Here is an 18,664-nt window from a genome sequence, read left to right as displayed (position 1 = left end):
TTACAGGAGTAGTTGCTGCTGATATGTTTTTATATTCCTGCCCAGAGCTGGAAAAAAAGTACCCTGGCAGTTTGCTTTGTCTATGAAGCGAAGAGACTTTTCAACAGGTTGCAGCTCTGCTCCTTGGTTGAATTAAAAGCAAAGGAAAATTCTTCTGTTGATCACATCAAACCAACTCAAGTTTGAAGAGTCAGCGAAAGACAGAAAAGTGTAAAAAATATTTGATTGTATAGTACTTACAGTCTTCTATTTCAGCCATGGGATAATTATGCCATGATCGACTATATCAAATACCTGGGAAAAGCACTGGAAAAGAAGTATTTTTAAAATTAAGTTTTAAAAAAGCGAATGAATTTTCTAAACAAAATCATTTAGTAAAAATATAGTAATTGAAACTTCTTAAAGCCCTTAGATAATAGAGCCCTGCACTCCAGTCACATGCAGTGCAGCCTCAGCTCCACCTCCCCAGGCCCCGCCAGGCGGCGGCGGGTGAGACGGGCCGGTGGTGCGCCCGGGGCTGCCAGACGCGACACGCGCCCCGGGATCCCAGCTCAGCCGGCCGCGCCGGCCCTCACCGTCACTGCGCCGCGGGCTTTGGACAACGGCCCCAGACTCGCGCACGTGCTGGACTCCTTGGTCCGTGTTCCAAGGCGGGCCTGGTGGGTAGGCGACATGGCCGCAGACCCCGGGCACCCGAGCGAAGTCCGCCCCGGTTGACAGCGGCGCTGGAGGTCAGCGGGCCCGGCCCCTGCACCCCCGGGCAAAACGCCGCGCTGCGAGGACGCGGCTCCTGGAGGAGCGATGGGGGGAGGAGGGGGGCGCGGCGGTGGTCCTCTCCTTCGGCGAGACGTGCTGCCCGGAGGCTGTAACACCCACCCCCGCTCGCACGGCACCGGGCCACCTGCCCGCCGGAGGCTTTGCCAGCCAACCCAGAGCCGGGCGCGGTGCAGCGCCGTGGAGGAAATGCCCCCGGCCAGGGCCGGCACAGCCCCGGCCCGATCCCGCAGGCGGGAGCTCAGGGGACAGAAGGGAGAAGGAGGGAAGGATCCTCGGAATCTGCGCTGGCTGACCACAACTCGCCGGTTGAATCCTCCGGACAGACTTCGTGGGACCCAACTGTTTACCTTTTAACTGTTTCATGCCCTCTTGAAAGTTATTTTCTCTTCAGAGTTCTTTTCAAATTTCCCATATGGTACTTGCTGGCTGTCGGTCTCGTGCCAGTAGTTAGCTTTAGATGGAGTTTACCAGTCGCATTGGGCTACCTTGAACCCGACTCTGAGAAGCCCCGGGCCCAGCACGGCGGGGAGCCGTTACCGGCATCACAGCGTCCGTGGGCTGTGGCCACCATAGCAAGGACTTTACTTTGCCCCCCATGGGCATCCAATGTAGCCCCTCCCAGGTTTTGGGCAATGTCTCCCACGGAGGGCCCCCAGCAGCACTGCTCAGTACTGCTCTGAGCCTGCTCGGGAAAATTCCTCTGGGCTGTGCCCGTCTTGTTCAGGCTCTATCTGCACTGCCAAGCAGCAGAAATGGCAGCTGAAGGCTCTGCAGGACTCTGGCCCAGAAACACAGCAATTGCCTCCTGCGACTGCCTGGCATCGCCTCCCTTCTTGCAGAAGAGGCTGGAACAGAACCACTGCTTCCTCTGGGAAAAGCTTCCTTCTGCACAGCCTCTACTTTCATTTCTGGAGAAAGGAAAGGGGACCACTGCATCCGATGGAACCATTCTCCATTGGGGGATGGCATCTTCAGGAGATGGTGAAAAACACAGTTAAGGATCAGGAAAATGCCCAGGCTCTTGGAGTTGGGCCAGAGCACTCTCTCACCTAAACAATTGCCCTGCTGATCTACCCCAAGACCGGGAAATTGAGGGGAATTTCAAAGTGTGCAAGGCCCATGGTGCAGTTTGGGCTCCCTGTCAGCTGTTGCCAAAGGCCTTCGTGCAGAGGCTGGGGAGAAGCTGCAGCCAGGCCAGGCTGGGAAACAGCCCTGCAGGGTGTGACAGCAGCAGTGGGGCAGCGAGGCTGCCATGGATCCCTTCCCTCTTCGCCGGGTATAGTGTGTCCAGATGTGCAAAGAAAGACCCCAGCTGCTGAATCTCAAAAAAAGGCTGAAGGAAGTGCTCCCACCTTTTCTTCTCTGCATCATTTGATTCAGTATTTTCCACATGGCTTCTGATGGTTCTAGGGAATTCTTGTCTGCTCTGTCCGGGATCTTTCCCATCGGAGGACCTTAGAGCAACAGAGTTCCATTTCCCAGCAGTGGATCCCACAAAAGCCATGCTCGGCTTGTGGGGTCCGCAGGAACGCGCTACTCACTCCTGCAATGGGAGATGGCATCGTGTGCAGCAACCAGTAAAGGACAGGGATAAGTCTTCCCTGCAGACACAGCTACCACAGAAGCTTCTGTCACCAGGCTCCTGCCAGGTTGTCAACGACCCAGATTGGGTGACTGATTTCCACGTCAGGACTCCTACGGACCTGCTCCAGAGTTTTCTCTTGCTTCGCCCTGCCCAGACACTGTTCACCATTGTTCGTGTCCCAGCACGGACCCTCAGCTCCACCTCCCCAGGCTCCGTGAGGGGGCGGCGGGTGAGATGGGCCGGTGGTGCGCCCGGGGCTGCCAGACGCGACACGCGCCCCGGGATCCCAGCTCAGCCGGCCGCGCCGGCCCTCACCGTCACTGCGCCGCGGGCTTTGGACATCTGTTTACCTGTTAACGGTTTCACGCCCTCTTGAATGTTATTTTCTCTTCAAAGTTCTTTTCAAATTTCCCATATGGTACTTGCTGGCTGTCGGTGTCGTGCCAGTAGTTAGCTTTAGAAGTTTACCAGCTGCATTGGGCTACCTTGAACCCGACTCTGAGAAGCCCCGGGCCCAGCACGGCGGGGAGCCGTTACCGGCATCACAGCGTCCGTGGGCTGTGGCCACCATAGCAAGGACTTCGACTTTGCCCCCCCATGGGCATCCAATGCAGCCCCTCCCAGCTTTCGGGCAGTGTCTCCCAGGGAGGGACCCCAGCAGGAGTGCTCAGTACCCGAGTGCCCTGAGGCTGCTCAGGATAATTCCTCTGGGCTGTGCCCGTCTTGTCCGGGCTGCACCCGCACTGCCAAGCAGCAGAGATGGCGGCTGAAGGCTCAGCAGGGCTCAGGCCCAGAGGCACAGCAATTACCTCCTGTGACTGTGCCTGGCATGGCCTCCCTTCCTGCTACAGAGACACTGCTTCCTCCAGGGAATGCTGCCTTCAGCACAGCCTCTGCATCCACTTCTGGAGGAAGGAAAAAGGACAGAAGGACAGCTGGATGAGATGGAGACACTCCCCATTGGGGAGGTGGCACCTTCAGGACGCAATGCTTGCGAAACACATGGGTAAGGATCAGGAAAATGCCCAGGCTCTTGGAGCTGGGCCAGAGCCCTTCTTTCTCCAAACATCTGCCCTTTCTGATCTACCGCAAGACGGGGAATTTGCAGGGATTTCAGAGTGTGCAAGGCCCATGGGGCTATTTGGGCTCCCTGTCAGCTGAGGCCAAAGGCTTTCCTGCAGAGGCTGGGGAGAAGCTGCAGCCAGGCCAGGCTGGGAAACAGCCCTGTAGGGTGTGACAGCAGCAGTGGGGCATCGAGGCTGCCATGGATCCTTTCCCGCTCTGCCTGGCACGCCATGTTAATATGTGCAGAAAATACCCCAGCTGCTGAATTTCAGAAAACGGGTCAGGGAACTGATCTCACCTTTTCTTCTCTGCATCATTTCCTTCAGCATTTGCTGCATGGCTTCTGATGGTTTTAGGGATTTCTTGTCTGCTCTGCCTCAGATCTTTCCCGTCAGAGGACCTTAGAGCAACAGAGTTCCATTTCTCAGGAGTGGATCTCACAAAAGCAGTGCTCGGCCTGTGGGGTCAGCAGGGACACACTACTCACCCCTGCGATGGGAGCCAAGCTTGCATGCTGTGACCAGAAAAGGAGCTGGGAAAATGCTCCCTGCAGGCACACCTGTAACTCAACAGCCACAGAAGCTTCTGTCATCTCTGCTGCTCTGCACGGGCAGCCCTGAGCTGCAGGAGCAGTGAGGGGGAATTGCACAGGGCGAGGGCACACACGCGCACGGCTCTGTCCTGGCACCTGCAGCCATGCCCCCCTTGCTAAGTTTTGGGCTCTTTCTTGGTTTGAAAGACATGTATTTGCTATGGAAAGGCAAGAGCCTATATTCTGAGATGGAGAGTGCAACCCCCCTCACTTCTAATTTTTATAGTTTCAAATCAGAGGTTTTCAGGCAGAAGGTATGGGGATAGGAATAACCGTTCTTTTACTAATATATCTAAGAAGGCAAGCAGCAGAAACAACAACAGATGTAAAAATTGGCAACAAAACAGAACAGTATAGCTCAGTTCCAGTCCCTTTCTGGCTACAGGCTCCCTCTCCCTGTGCTCAGTTACCAGTGATGGGGCCAGGGCAGGTCCGTGCAGTCGCAGAGGGCTGGGTGATGGCGGCAGCGGCCCAGTGGTGAGAGGGATGGAGGAGCAACTCCCCCCTCACGGTGTCGGTCGTGGTGCTCGGCAGAGTGCCCGGGGGTAGTAGGATGAAGTGGGAGAGCAGCAGAGCGGTGTCCGACAGCAGGGAATGTGGCTCCCGGGGTTGGGATGGCGAGGAAGATGCTCGGTAGTAGCCCTGGCCGTCTTCCTTCCACTCCACGAGCGAGCGAGAGAGCGAGAGGGAGAGCCCAGGCCCCTGCCCCACCTTTCCTTTTCTGGTCCCACCCCCCTGCGAGAGAAAAGTATTACTGTTAAAGTGTAGCCACAAATACTTAGCCTAACAATGGAAACATTTCACAGAAAGAAAAGGGAACAACACCATCTTTGTAGGCAAGGTATATAACTGATCTGCCTTAAGCTTAAGAACATGGCTTTAGAAATTGTATCTCCTGCTACACATCCTTTACAGAATTTTCATCATTTTTTTGTTAATCATTGAGTCCCACTGTCTCTTTCTCTTTGAATAGACTTTAGTGTCCTGTGGAGAGAGGGAATATACGCATGAACTGATATTTATGTACATTTTTAGCTATGGGCCCTTCTATAATCTGCCAACTGAGACAGGACTAAGACAGGAGTAACCAACACATGTATCTATGTAAAATTTGATGAGAACATTACTTCTAGGTTGTCAATCAAACTTATATTCATAGAATTGCACATGTTTCTTCCAAAAAAATCCAGGAATCTCTACTGTAGAGGTGCATTATATTTGAGAAATTGGTAGTAAGAAACACAAATGTGGGCCTGACTCTGCTAGTGGTTTGGGTGGTAGTTTCAGTGGAAACTATATTTGATTTGTATAGGGAGTGGGTGGCTGTTGGTGTTTTAGATGTTGCTCCCATAAGGTGTCTCTTACTCTCTTTCTCTTTGCTTCCCTCTTTTTCCTATTTTATTCTATCTCCCTCTCTACCTCACAACTCCTGCTAAATAAAATCCATTCTATTGACTTCAGCATATGATCTTATTTGCACTTTAATTCAAGAAGAGGCGTCTCTCTAATAATCATAATAATCAGATCTTAAGACTATCGTGATACATTCTGTAAGAATTTGAATGTAATAAAATTTTCATTACCAAAGCCTTCACATGTTCACAAGAAAGATATTTTAGAAGTGTAAGGCAGGGTCACTTAAGAGTGCAATTTATTGTAAAGGGCCTGTATTTGATGCCCCCATTCTACTTCTTTAGAAGCAGCATTTCTGTTCTGAAATGCCACGAAGCTGAAGACTTGTACTATTTGATATATATCTGTAACACAGTTATCTTACAAAACCAAAATAACAAGTTACAAAGCAGAAAATACTAGAAGAGATTGGATTAGTAAATCATCTCATTAAAAAAAAAAGTATTCCTTATTGATTGTGTTTTCATATAACACTTACATACTAGACATCTCTGTTCATATAGTACCTTTGAAGTTATATATGGTGTTATATATATAAATAGCATTATGCAGAGTGAGTGTCTTTCATTTTTATATGTAATACTACAGAGAAAAAAGAGTATAACTCTGAGGATAGGTCTGATTCAATTCTGAAGCTATATGTCTTATACAGAAAGAGAATGTTTATGCATAAATGTAACACTATTAAAGCTGTAGTTTTGGTGCTCTTCATGGGAACTGTAAAATGGATGATTACAAAAAGTTACAAAAGAAGAAAGGAACAATTTCCTGCAAAATAGGAATCTTTCTTTCAAGTTACCTGTGTAGGAGGGGTGTGGACAGCAACATAAAGTGTTTAATGGCACGTGCTTGAACATCAAAAGCTTAAAAGAATAATTGGACTCCTTATAAGAACCTTTTGCCTCTCTGTCTCCAATCTTCCTACTGCACTTATATCTCTCAGTGGTCGTGGCTTTACTCCTCACTCCGCTACACTGCTGCTACAAGGACTTCAGACGATTCCTTATGTGCTTGAAGTTTCAAACAGTATTTTATTTTATGGACAGATAGAAAAGTGGGGGGAAATATAAACAAACAGACATGAACATCATTGTTGTATTTGTTCAATTTGTTCTCTTAATCTACTTAACAAGTAGAATACATATGAAAGTAGATTTGAGTCTTATTTTCTAAATAATGTCTTCTAAAGTATTTCAGGGAAGAAAAGCCTAATTTTTTCAGCCCAGGCATAACTATTGACTGATTTCACTATCTCTATATGCAGTTCTTTCCAGGAAGGCAAGAGGTTTTCAAGATGGATACTGACTTTTTTTTTTGCTACTAACAATTAAAAGGCACAGATGTACACATATACATGTAACACTTTTTTGCAAAAGAAAAAAAGGGTCAAATTTTAGATGAGACATAGTTAGCCTTAAATTCTGCTGTTACTGTCTGGGTAATGTCTTACAAGAGGACACAGTGCCCATCTATTCTATATTGAAAGTGAAGAGGTGAAAATAACTCTGCACCCAAATTCTGTCAGTTACCTGAAGATGAATGAGCTGAGAGACTGAGAATCCTTCCTGCAGTGCCATTCAATTTCGAGCAGTGGAAGGTTTCATTGAAACTATAACAGGTTTTAGAAAGTCTACAGAAGTGTGACTTTGTTGACATCCTTTTCTATTCAGTGAGGAATATTCATGTCTGAAGTTATGCGTTACTGATTACTGTGTGAATGGGGTTATCTGTCTCACAGATACTCACAGAAGCCAGGCAGAAATCCCAAGGAAAGGCCATTGCTTTTATTTAATTAACAGTATTTATTCTGTCTTGTAGGTGTCCTGTAACCAACGTTGTCCCCATAAGGACTTTCTGCCTGCTCAAAGAAACATAATTTTGCATTATTTCTATATGTGAATGAAGCCCCTGTCCCTGGAGTCCTTGTATGGGAATAGATTTCTGTACTCACATGCCCAGATTTATCCTATAGCTTCTGGGTTTTGGCCAGAAATGTTCCCATTCATGGAGTTGCAAAAATATTTTTAATAGTATGTGCCACAGATTTGGCATCATTTTAATTTTAGAATTCTGTAGTTTCCAGTATAAAGATTGCAAGACATGTACAGATGCATTCAGTGACACAAAGGTGCTGCACACTGTATCCAGACCTTGTGAACACCCCAGACTGTAAATTAAATAATTTAATATTTGAATTTTAGACTGGGCAATATTTTCTTTGGTTAGGGCAGCAGTTTTCTGATTAATGTTTTGAAGTTTAAGCAATGTGTAATACATACAATAATAAAAGTAACAGTTCAGCTTATAATGAGTTAAGGATGTTTCTGAGAATACACAAGAGGTTTTTAAGAGACTTCCAAAGTTTATTTTTACAGAACAGAAGCCCACAAATTAATTCAAATACATTTTTTAAAAATTTTACTGTGTTTGTGTATCTCTAGCTTTAATAATCTCAACATTGCATAATGAATAGTGCTTGTGCTTTCAAGGCTGTGTTCCAGTTAAAACAGTAAAATAACATAAAAGAGTAAAATAATATTTGCAATCGGCTGCAGTGATAACTAGGAGCAAGGTAACACATACAGGATTGTTAATAGTACAGTTTAATGGAAGTTAATAACAAAAATACAAAAGAATGGATGCAACCGTCCTATATGTACACACCACTGTTTTTAATAACGTGCACAACTTTGTGTCCTGGGGTACAATGCAAAAATGTGTATTCTATCACCATCTGTTAAAATGTGGGAGGGGTGGTAATCCTTATCTCTGTGGGAGATATCCTCTGCTGATGTGCCATCTGATAAGATGGGGGGATGATCATCGTTATCTTTTCACAACCCATCCTTCCTCCAGAAGATATATTCCGTTAATGGGCCATTAAGTCCTATTGTGTGACTGATAAGATTACATCACCCCATTGGGAGATGCCCCAACCAGGGGCAGGAGCCAAGCCTTTCCTACCTAGATAAAAAACTGGGGTTTGGGACCCGAGGGAAAACCTTTCTACTGGATCCCAGAGGAAAGTCGGACCATTTCCACATCATTGCTGGATCTTCGGAGGAAAACTGCACCTTCTACAGGAGCACTGCTTCAACAGAACCACATCTGTCATCCAGGAGGACTGCAGCCACCATTTATACGGACTGCTACCAACACCCTGACTGACAGGGTGTCAGGTTGTATTTCTGACTGTGTTGGTGGTTGTTTCTTTTATATTATTGCATGTATTTTATCTTTTTTCTCTTTTCTCCTATTAAATTGTATTACTGACTTGGAGTCTCGCACTGGTTTTACTTTCAAACCAACACACTTTGATGGATGTCAACAGTGCTGCTCTTCATACACAGAATCCAAAGGTCCCATTTGGACATGGTTTACACCTTTCTCTACTGATCCACTTTTGCTGACACTGGAAGAGGAGGAGCAGCCAGGATCCCTCTCACTCTTTTGCATTGGCCTTAACAAATGTGGAGGATCTCTGTTCTGTGAGGTGGAGCATGGCATTGTCCTTAAGCTTCATCCCAGCATCTGTCTGTCCAATGCCAAGTGAGTGAAACGAATCTCGTGCAGTACAAGTAAGTTTCTTAAAAACATTGTCCAATAAAATTGTCCTGTTTAGTACTGTTAGGTTTACCAAAACAGCTTTTCAGATCTTAGACCTTTTCATCAGGGTTCACAGATATCAGGTAACTATAGCCTGTGTCAGTGTAGACTGTACCTTGTGGAAATAAATATACTTGACGTGGGGTGTGTCCTGGTTTAGGGCAAATTTGGGGGAAAACCTCCGGAAGGAGCCCCCAGACAGCAAACCCCACGACTCCTCCCCCCCACCACTGGGTTCGGGAAGAATTTCCTCAGAGAAGAGTGGGAAAAAAACCTGTTTATTTAACAAGCAAGACACTCCCCAGCACAGGAAAAAACAACACGAGCTGACAAAAAAACTCTTTCACCGTTCTGAAGGGATGACAAACTCAGTCTCTCCGGCGAGTGGTCGCCCAGTTATCAGTCTCCGGCGCTGGGGATGACTGCTGCCGGTGACAGAGTGTAGACTCCCGGTGTTTCTTGGGGTTTCCCAGGTCCCCGTCCAGAACAGGTTCAGATGGTATCCAGGAGAGGGAGGGGACGGGGTGGAAGAGAAAACAGTCCAGGGAAAAGGTTGGACTGCCTAGCTGAACTAACTAATAAGCAAAAGCAAGGGCAAAGCGAAGGAAAGAAAAAGAGGCAGAAGCGAGCAAGCAAGCAAGCAAGCAAGCCAGCAAGCCGAGCTAAAACCTCTCCTAAACATAGACCATGGAGGAGGTGAGCCGGCTGATAACAAGACAAAACAAAGCTTCACTTTCAGAGTCAGTCCTGGAAGCACAGGACATAATACCAAACATAATCAGAACACATGATTGGAGATACAAACACCATAACATCACCCTAGGACAGGGTGAATGGCAGCCTTGATCGTCATGAAGAGGTAAACATAAATAGACACACACTATGTTTTTTCTATTTTCCTTGGCTGACTTCTACTGATGCAGCTGAGTGATATTTTCCAGGTTATAGAAAAAGAGATTTTTTTGTTTCGGCCTCCTGGCTGAAATGATGAAACATCAAGGCTGTGGAAGCCCGGTGGATGTGGAACAGCTGGTGGGCTGCAACTGGGCTCCAAAAGGAAGCCTGAGAGATGCAATTGGTGCTATGGTTAAAAGTGAAAGATGAATACATTTTTCTGCTTTAGACAGATCTATAGAAATCTGCACAATGTAAATTTCCTGTTTCAAACATTTTTGAGAAATATATAGAGATGATTTAGTGGAGTGGAACATTAGAATTAAGTATTTTCTGATAAATAGAACTGGCATCTAACATAGAAAGGGAGTGGTATGCTAAAAGAACTATAATATTTTTGCTTTTTAAATATCGGTATCTGAGGTAGCCTCTGCAACTGAAGTATGCAGATCTTTCCAGGAAAAAAAAAAATACAATGCAAGTTAGTGGGAAAGAAATGGAGAGTGGAAAGTGAAAAACTTGATATGAAGAGGACAGAAAGTGGAAGTCTGTGATGCAGCAAAGGAGTGGCGAGAGAAAATGAGGAAAAGCCGCAAAATAAAGAAGGGAAATGCTGTCATCAACAAGCAGAGCACAACACCCAAGAAAAGGCAGCATTTAAATTGCCTAGATACAAATAACACATCACTGTCTGTTGGTTTCTCTAACAAGAGAACACTTTTCCTAGGAGGCTGATTTCATAAAGAAAGGAAAGTAAGAGTATGTTTTGCGGGAATGCCCTAAAAATGAAAAGTTTGCATAGCTTTAAGAGCAACAAAAATTATATATGAAGCGAGTGGGGCAAAGTTAAGACATCTTTTCCTAAGGGGGCAAAGTTGGCAGATAACAACATAGAGAAAAAAAATATTACTTGGGGAGTAATGGATCATGCAAGAAAGAAGGATACAATTACATCATTTTATCTCAGATATATTCTAAGACTACTTTAGAATATTCAACTTCAACAGGAAGGTTAGAAATATGGAATTCTTGGCAAAGAATTTCTCTTGAAAAATTTAATCCAGTAGGTAAAATTAAAATGCAGATGTAACTGCATCTTTCATGCAGTGAAGTAATTCTATGACTTACACACCAGTTTCCTACAGACAAATTGAATTTTGATTGCTTTGTTTAAAGGTTTTATTGGTCCATCATGTCCCATTTTCACCAGACATACAGAAAGACTTTCTAGGAACAACCTCTCAAGTGGGACTGAACCTTAAAGCATGACAATGGATTAAGGATTCCAAAAAACTATTTCTCGTCTCTGGATTCTGTGTGACACAGTCATGATACATCTTGAGAGGGCATAGATAGCATCTCTTCTGTCTTGGTGTCTGAGTTCATGAGACATTTAGAAATGTCTTATTTTGAAAGCTCTAGCTTCTCATTGAACTGGTTAAGAGTAGCCAAGAAGTTCAAAAGTTCCTTTGTGTACACTACAAGACAAGTATAAAGCCAGTACAATAAAAAAAAACCCCTAATTTCCTGTAATTTGTTTAGTCATTTACATAGGTAAAAAAATTAATTCTCACCATAAAGAAAATAGAAGATTAAAAAAAGGCGGAGGGTATATTTGAGCACATTTGCACATTTCTGTATTTCTTGTTTACGTCATGGAAAAAATCAGACTGGAGTTTGAACAATGCCTGTCCTGTGCATACAGTGTTAACAGCAAATATTTCATTTAGAAGTCTTGCATTTAATTTTAAAAAGAAATTCTAATATATTGCATTCCCAGCTTTCTAGCTTCATCGGTGTCATGTAGCTGAAATAACACAGTAACTACTAGATATGTATTTTAGAAATTCTCTAAAGTATGGTTTATATAATCTTTATACAGTGCTGAAAATTAAAATCAAAATACGGTAAATTCTATGAATATGTAGAAAATTATCCTAATGTTTCTTGTACATGTCCTTAAACTGACTTTAACAGTAAAATTTTTGGAGTGAATGCTTATATTCATATTGCATAGTTCCCTTTTAAAGAAATACTTTTTTCTCTAATGCTGGTACATAATGCTGGGCAGTTACAGTACTGAGTGGAACTGGTTTGAAATATCATTTAAAGTTGCTTTGAACGCTCGGCCAGGAGGCAAGCGGCGCTCGCAGGCGGCTGTAGCACAACCAAGGCGTAGCTGCCAAAGGAGCGTTTCGTCTCGGCTCCGAGGGGGGCCCGAGGGAGCCCGGCCGGGCTGCGCTGCCCTCAGCCGCGCCTCGGGAAGGAGCACGGCAGACTCCGGCCGAGCACTCCCCGCCTGTGCCGTGGTTCTGACGTGCCTCTGGCTGCTGAGGTCCGGCTGCTCTCCCGGCAAGCAAGGGGAGAGCGGCGGGAGCCACAGCTGGGATCCCTCCGCTGGCCCCGCACGTGTCGCTCCTCACGGGGCCCAGCCCTTGGGCCCGAGCCCTCTCCTGGAGCACGTCTGCCTCCTTGCTTTGTTCTTCGGAAATCGTAGCTGCTTGCTTGTACTTTTAAATGCCGGGTCACTTTTCCCTATCCCAAATTCACATAACTGCTGGGCTTTTGTAGGCCGGATTGCTCAAATTCCTGCAAAAACTTTGGACTCTGGACATCACTCAGTCCCACATTTTCCCTCAAGGTTACTGGCGGTGCAGAGAGACAACTGCAGGGAATGCTTCCTCAATTTTTGCAGGAGAGAGCTTGGCACGTTAAGTTAATAAGTAAGGAGAGGAGAGTTGCTCTGCTACAGGAGGGTACCAGCTGGAGAGTCTGAAGGCTCCTTTCAGCCGTAGGCTCCTCTCAGCAGCCCATCATGCTACAGGGGACACTGCAGAGACATGAGTCAGTCAGGTAAGGCATTTTATGTCCTGAAATGTCTCAGAAGACTGAACTGAGGACAACCCTCAAAGTCCTTTGAGCATTTCCGGAGGGAAATGTGTCTAGGTATGAAAAAATATATAATACCAAGTAGTGCTGAAAACAAATGTGTTTTATCAAAAGAGTGGTAATAATGATTTGAATGTATGTGAGTTGCAGCCAGTTTAAACACAGGCAAACAGATTGAACTTTTACTGTAGTGAATACAGAGAAACCTATTCTCACTGATATTCTTTGATTGAAAATCATTATTACTTTGCGTATAATTGCCATAATTTATCACATTGTTGAAATTTTCCAGTAATGTGGTCCTATTTGTCTACGGTTACACTCTAATTGCACATAATTAATTATTCACTTTGCTCAATTGCTAATTGCCTTTTAACATACGCTTAAATATAAACATAAAAATACCACTTCAAAGAGAATAGAAAGATAGTTTGTTAAACTTTTAATATCTGTTATAATTGTGGCTTCATGGAGTGGGGGATTTGTAAAAGTGTTAGAACAGTAGATCATGCCCTAGCAAATTATGAAGCGTTTGTTGGACACGGAGGTGAATACTCACCACAAGGGTGAGGGAAAAAGGTTGAGGTAGTGAGTGCCTTCTTCACCTGAGTGTTTAGCAGAGAGACCAGGGCAATCAGTTCCTTGAGCTGGTCAGGGAACAGGGACAGGGAGCACAAGAGACCCCCTGCAATGCAGGAGGAAGTGGTTATACACCTGCTGTGTCACTTAGACATTCACAAATCTATGGGGTCGTGTGGGATTCACGTACCTGAGGGTACTTAGAGGGCTGGTGGAAGAGCTCACCAAAACACTCTCCATCATTTGTCGTTAGTCCTGGTTATCTGGGGGGTCCCCAATGATGGTTGGCCAGTGTGATGCCCATCTACAAGAAGGGCTGTAAGGAGGATCCAGGGAATTGCAAGCCCATCAGCTCGACTCCAGTGCCAGGGAATGCTGTGGAGCAGAGAGCAATCACTGGCAAGCACAGGGCACCCAGGGGATCAGGCACGGCTAGCCAGCATGAGTTTAGGAAAGGCAGGTCCTGCCTGACCAGGCTGATCTCCCTTTATGACCAGGTGGGCCACTCGCTGGGTGAGGGAAAGACTGTGGAGGTAGCAAGGTGAGATTCAATCTCTTCACCTAGGCAGCCAGTGACAGGACAAAAGGAAAGGGCCTCAAGCTGTGCCAGTGGATGTTAGGACTGAACCTCAGGAAGGATTTCTTCACTGAAATGTTGGTTAAACATTGAAATGGGCTGCCAAGGGAGGTGGTGAAGTCAACATCCCTGGAGGTGGTCAAGAAACCACCGGGTGTGGCACTAAATTTTAGGTTTTACTGGTGTTTGGTCAAATGATCTTAGAGGCCTTTTACAACCTTAATGAAGCTTTGGTTCTATAAATTCCCATGCTTTCTATACACTTGAGTGTAGTTCAGAGCTACGTAACCAGGTAAATTATAGTGTATGAGGTGACAGCTTCTCAGAGGAATAAACAAAAAATCTGGTTGAAAATATCAAAAATCTTACTCTAACCTCTCTGCAAATACAGTCTTTATTGTCCTGAGGCTGAAGAGGGAAGGCCCCAACACTGGCACACCACCAGTTGTTGCAGCACCATCAGAGCCATGGTTTGTCCCTTTCTGGTGAAGGAATTTGTATGACTGTAGAGAAAGCGAAATGCTTAATACTTCCTCAGTGCATCAATGAGCAAAAGTAAGAATATATGATATAGCTCAAAATTACATCTTTAAATGCAATTTATAAAACTATGTTTAGAAAAAGCCCAGTAATAGTCTAAGCAGAAGAAAATCTAAGCATCAAAGTAGAAATAATTTTCCTGAATTCAGCTGTTTTTAGAAGTATCTCATAATCAACATATACCTGTTAGTCCTGGTGTGTATTTAGGTGTATCTGAATATATGTATATATGTATATGCATGTATGTGTACATTTCTAGACCTGCAATCGGGAAGAAATTTGAGAGTCTACCCGATCTAGAATTAATATGCTGCACATGTGTAAATAGTTTGCATTACTTGCATGTCTCAGATATTAATAAGGGCTGTTGCAAGAGAGCTAGTTGACAAATTCGGGTGGGTTAATTAGCTTAAAGATACAATATCCATGTATATGTATTTTATTACGATTATTTTGAGAAGTCACTGAAGAACAGAGTTTAATGGATTTTAAAGTGGACATGAACAAAGTGTCCCTCAAAGACGGCTGCAGCTCACTTATGATTCACAATGCCATCCCATTTTCATTCTCAGTATGAATTGAGTTTGTATTGTACAGCACATAAATGATTTTCCTCGACTTTTTAAAAGGCAATATGTATTACTATTTTAAACTGAAGTAATTGCTTCTTGTTCAGCAATGGATTTCATTTATGAGTGTTTATCCCTAGCAAATGGAAAGTATGGTTAATCTAAGTTAAAAATGGATTCTTTCAATAGCTCTAATTGCGTTCTGTTTATATTTGTGTGTTTTAGACTCTTAAGCTTTAATCAGTAGCAGTTCTAACAAACCATAATGTTTTTAGCTGGATTTAAGTTATTCTTATGGATGATAGTTCAGTGAGAAAATAAATGATGATTTGCCTACTATAATGCATGGTAAGTAAAAGATGGACCTGCACAGAAAAGAGAAACTGCGTATTATATCACTTGATTTTTGTATTAGAAATGCAGACAGAATGGAAGAAAACTTGAAACAAGAAAGGGAACAGCTTCTCTTTCTAATTTCACTTATACAGATTGTTTGTAATTTTTGCATGTTTGTTTGGTTGAATCAAAACTTTGGAGTATTATCGTTCTTTTAACTTTATTTTGCATCAATCATAACAATTTGTTACTACATACCGGCACTTTTCTAGATGCTACCAACTTTACACTTCCAAATCACAGCTTCTATGAGGACCAGGTACAAAATTATTTCTGAAGCCTCTATTTTGTCTTGACTAAACACCATGCAAGTAAGGAGATGAATTAATTGATAACCAGAAATTTTTTTTGCAATGAAATGTTCATATCAATAGAAAGACATAGTGCAAAGTATATAATAAAGTGATTATGGGAAATCCTTGAATTACACCTGTTTAGATAATGCGTAAGGACAAACTGAAACCTAATTATCTTAGGGCTAATATTATATTTAATGAGATCACGTGTTTAAAATGAACTATCAATATATTGTACATCAAATGCTCTGAAATGCAGTACTAAAATATATTAAATGTTGAAAGGTATCAGTTCTTTTAAGCAAAAAGTAGTGAATCCAAAAAAAAAAAAAGTGTCTGGATGATATTGGTGTTATGTATCTCTAGGCATTTGGGGTAGTTCTGCTGTTCAGGGTAACCAAAAGCTGGTTACTTAAAGACATGGAGCCAAATTCCCTGGCTGGATTTGCAATGTTCTTGTGATTTCTGGAAACAGGTTAGAAAGAGGCTATCTCAGAACATGTTTGCCTGGAAGTGCTCCAAAAGGTTGGTCTGTTCAGGATTATCAAAATACCCTGCCAAGAAATGTCTGACTTAGTATGTGTGATCCCAGGAAGATGGGGATGAGTGGGCAGGGTGTGCCAGCTCCACATTATCTGAATTCTTCCATAAGGGCAGTTGTCAGCAGTCAGCACAGTAGTATTTGCCTCATTCAAATATGATTTAATTGATACAGCTGAATATTTGTTTAATGTTTTCAAATTATCTTCTGTGGACAAAATGTCTTCCAGTCACATTATGCATGTGTGGATGTCTCTCCATTTCTCTCCCATCTCCTCACTAACTTTAAAACACAAATGATTCAACTAAATTTGACAGGGGCTAGAGGTCTCAAAAAGACTTATGTTCTTACAAGCCCCAGGAAAAAAGAAGACATATAACCACTGAGTGCCCTTCTAGACAGAAGATAGGCAACAGGAGATTAATCCCAGTTAGACACTGGAGAATCCATTTAGGGGGAAAAGAACAGTACAAACCTGCTAACTGCAAGAAAACCTTCAGTTTTCACTGTTTTTAAACAGCTCAATCAACAAGTCATAATCACATGAAAAACTGTTTTTATTTTCTGGTAGACTAGATAGAGTTAGTGTCTTATGAACATTTAGAGGAAAAGAATACCTCTGAATTGGTTAAAAAATGGGATGTTTAATTCTAACCTTTTCACTGGCAATATTGAAAGCATTCTTTGAAATACAGATTTTTTTTTTACAATCTGTAGACCTATACTATTTCTGTTGCATTTAGAGTGTATTTGGTCATTCAGTGGAATAGCACTTTTCTGCTTGTTAAGCTTATTTGACTGAAAAAGTAAACAAGGTTTAATAAAATCTAACTTTGAATTAGTCAATTAAAGCCAAGTCTCTTAAAATATGTGATTTCCCTCTGTGGTTCAGGTAATCTTTTCTTATCTGATCTAGCATTGTTCAAAACTTTATGGAGATTTTCAAGTTACCAGTAGAATATAAAATTAATTTACACAAATCTATTTTACTTTAATCTCTCCTAATAAAATTGCAATGTTCTGATTGTAAAGTAAAGGTTTGCCTTTGTGTACATGAATATTCTTGAGTTTCTTACTGGAAGTTAACTGTGGCATTCTCTGAATTCTCATGAATTCTCTGCTCTAAAAAGAAGTGCTGCCAGAAGACTAAATAATGTAGTTTTAGATATTCAGGTCTTACTTATTCTCAATCACAGAAAATATTAATACAAGGTGATATTACAAAAACAACTAGACTGTGTCCTTTTCCACTGTAGAGAGATTTTTACTTACAATGAAGAGAAAAATTCAGACAGGATTCCCTCACTAAGATGCCAGCAGTTGTAGAGTTGGAAGAGCTCAGCTTTGCACCTGTAAAGAAATAGTCATGGAAGGCTAGGACATTATATATGCTTCTTAAATTTAGCTTTTGACCTCGTTGCCAGCTATGGTGATGCCAACACCTCCCTCAACCTCGTTCAAACATGATTTTAGAAATTTATTCATCCTTTATATGTCAGATTTTTTTTTTAATTTGCATTATGGTAAAAGTAAAAACTTTTGAACTTTAAAGACATACATGAAATGCCAAAGGTTTGGCCCACAGAAAACAGCATCCCCTGCCCAGGGAGACTCTGGCCAATAAATTGCTGGAGCCTAACCCAGTCATCTGGAAAAAGTATTTCTGCCCTATTAATGCCCAGTAGTGGAAGAACTTTGGGCTAGGTCAGGTGTTGGTCTAAAACATTGTACCTGATTTTATATTGTGTTTCATGGTCAATATCTCAAAGTCTGTTGCTTTTCATTTTGCTTTCCAAATAACTCTAATGACATATATTCCAAATCTCATTGCAGAAGATGAAATCAGGAACGTAAATCTGCTAGGAATGCCTTTAAAACCAGCTCTCCATTATTTGAGAGAAATAAATGTTAGACCTGTTGCACATTGTATAAATAGTTAGTGTCCTGATAAATAGGGAAGAATGGTTGCCTCAGTGGGTGTGGTACTCAGTTGAGATGTTTGGTTACACTTGAGAAAAGAGAGTTTATGTGTTGGTTTAAAAGTAAAACCAGTGCGAGACTCCAAGTCAGTAATACAATTTAATAGGAGAAAAGAGAAAAAAGATAAAATACATGCAATAATATAAAAGAAACAACCACCAACACAGTCAGAAATACAACCTGACACCCTGTCAGTCAGGGTGTTGGTAGCAGTCCCTATAAATGGTGGCTGCAGTCCTCCTGGATGACAGATGTGGTTCTGTTGAAGCAGTGCTCCTGTAGAAGGTGCAGTTTTCCTCCGAAGATCCAGCAATGATGTGGAAAAAGGTCCGACTTTCCTCTGGGATCCAGTAGAAAGGTCAGCC

This window comes from Sturnus vulgaris, chromosome 11 (genome assembly GCF_052056855.1).
Source record: "Sturnus vulgaris isolate bStuVul1 chromosome 11, bStuVul1.hap1, whole genome shotgun sequence".
Lineage (NCBI taxonomy): Eukaryota > Metazoa > Chordata > Aves > Passeriformes > Sturnidae > Sturnus > Sturnus vulgaris.
This window is presented reverse-complemented; position numbering follows the sequence as displayed.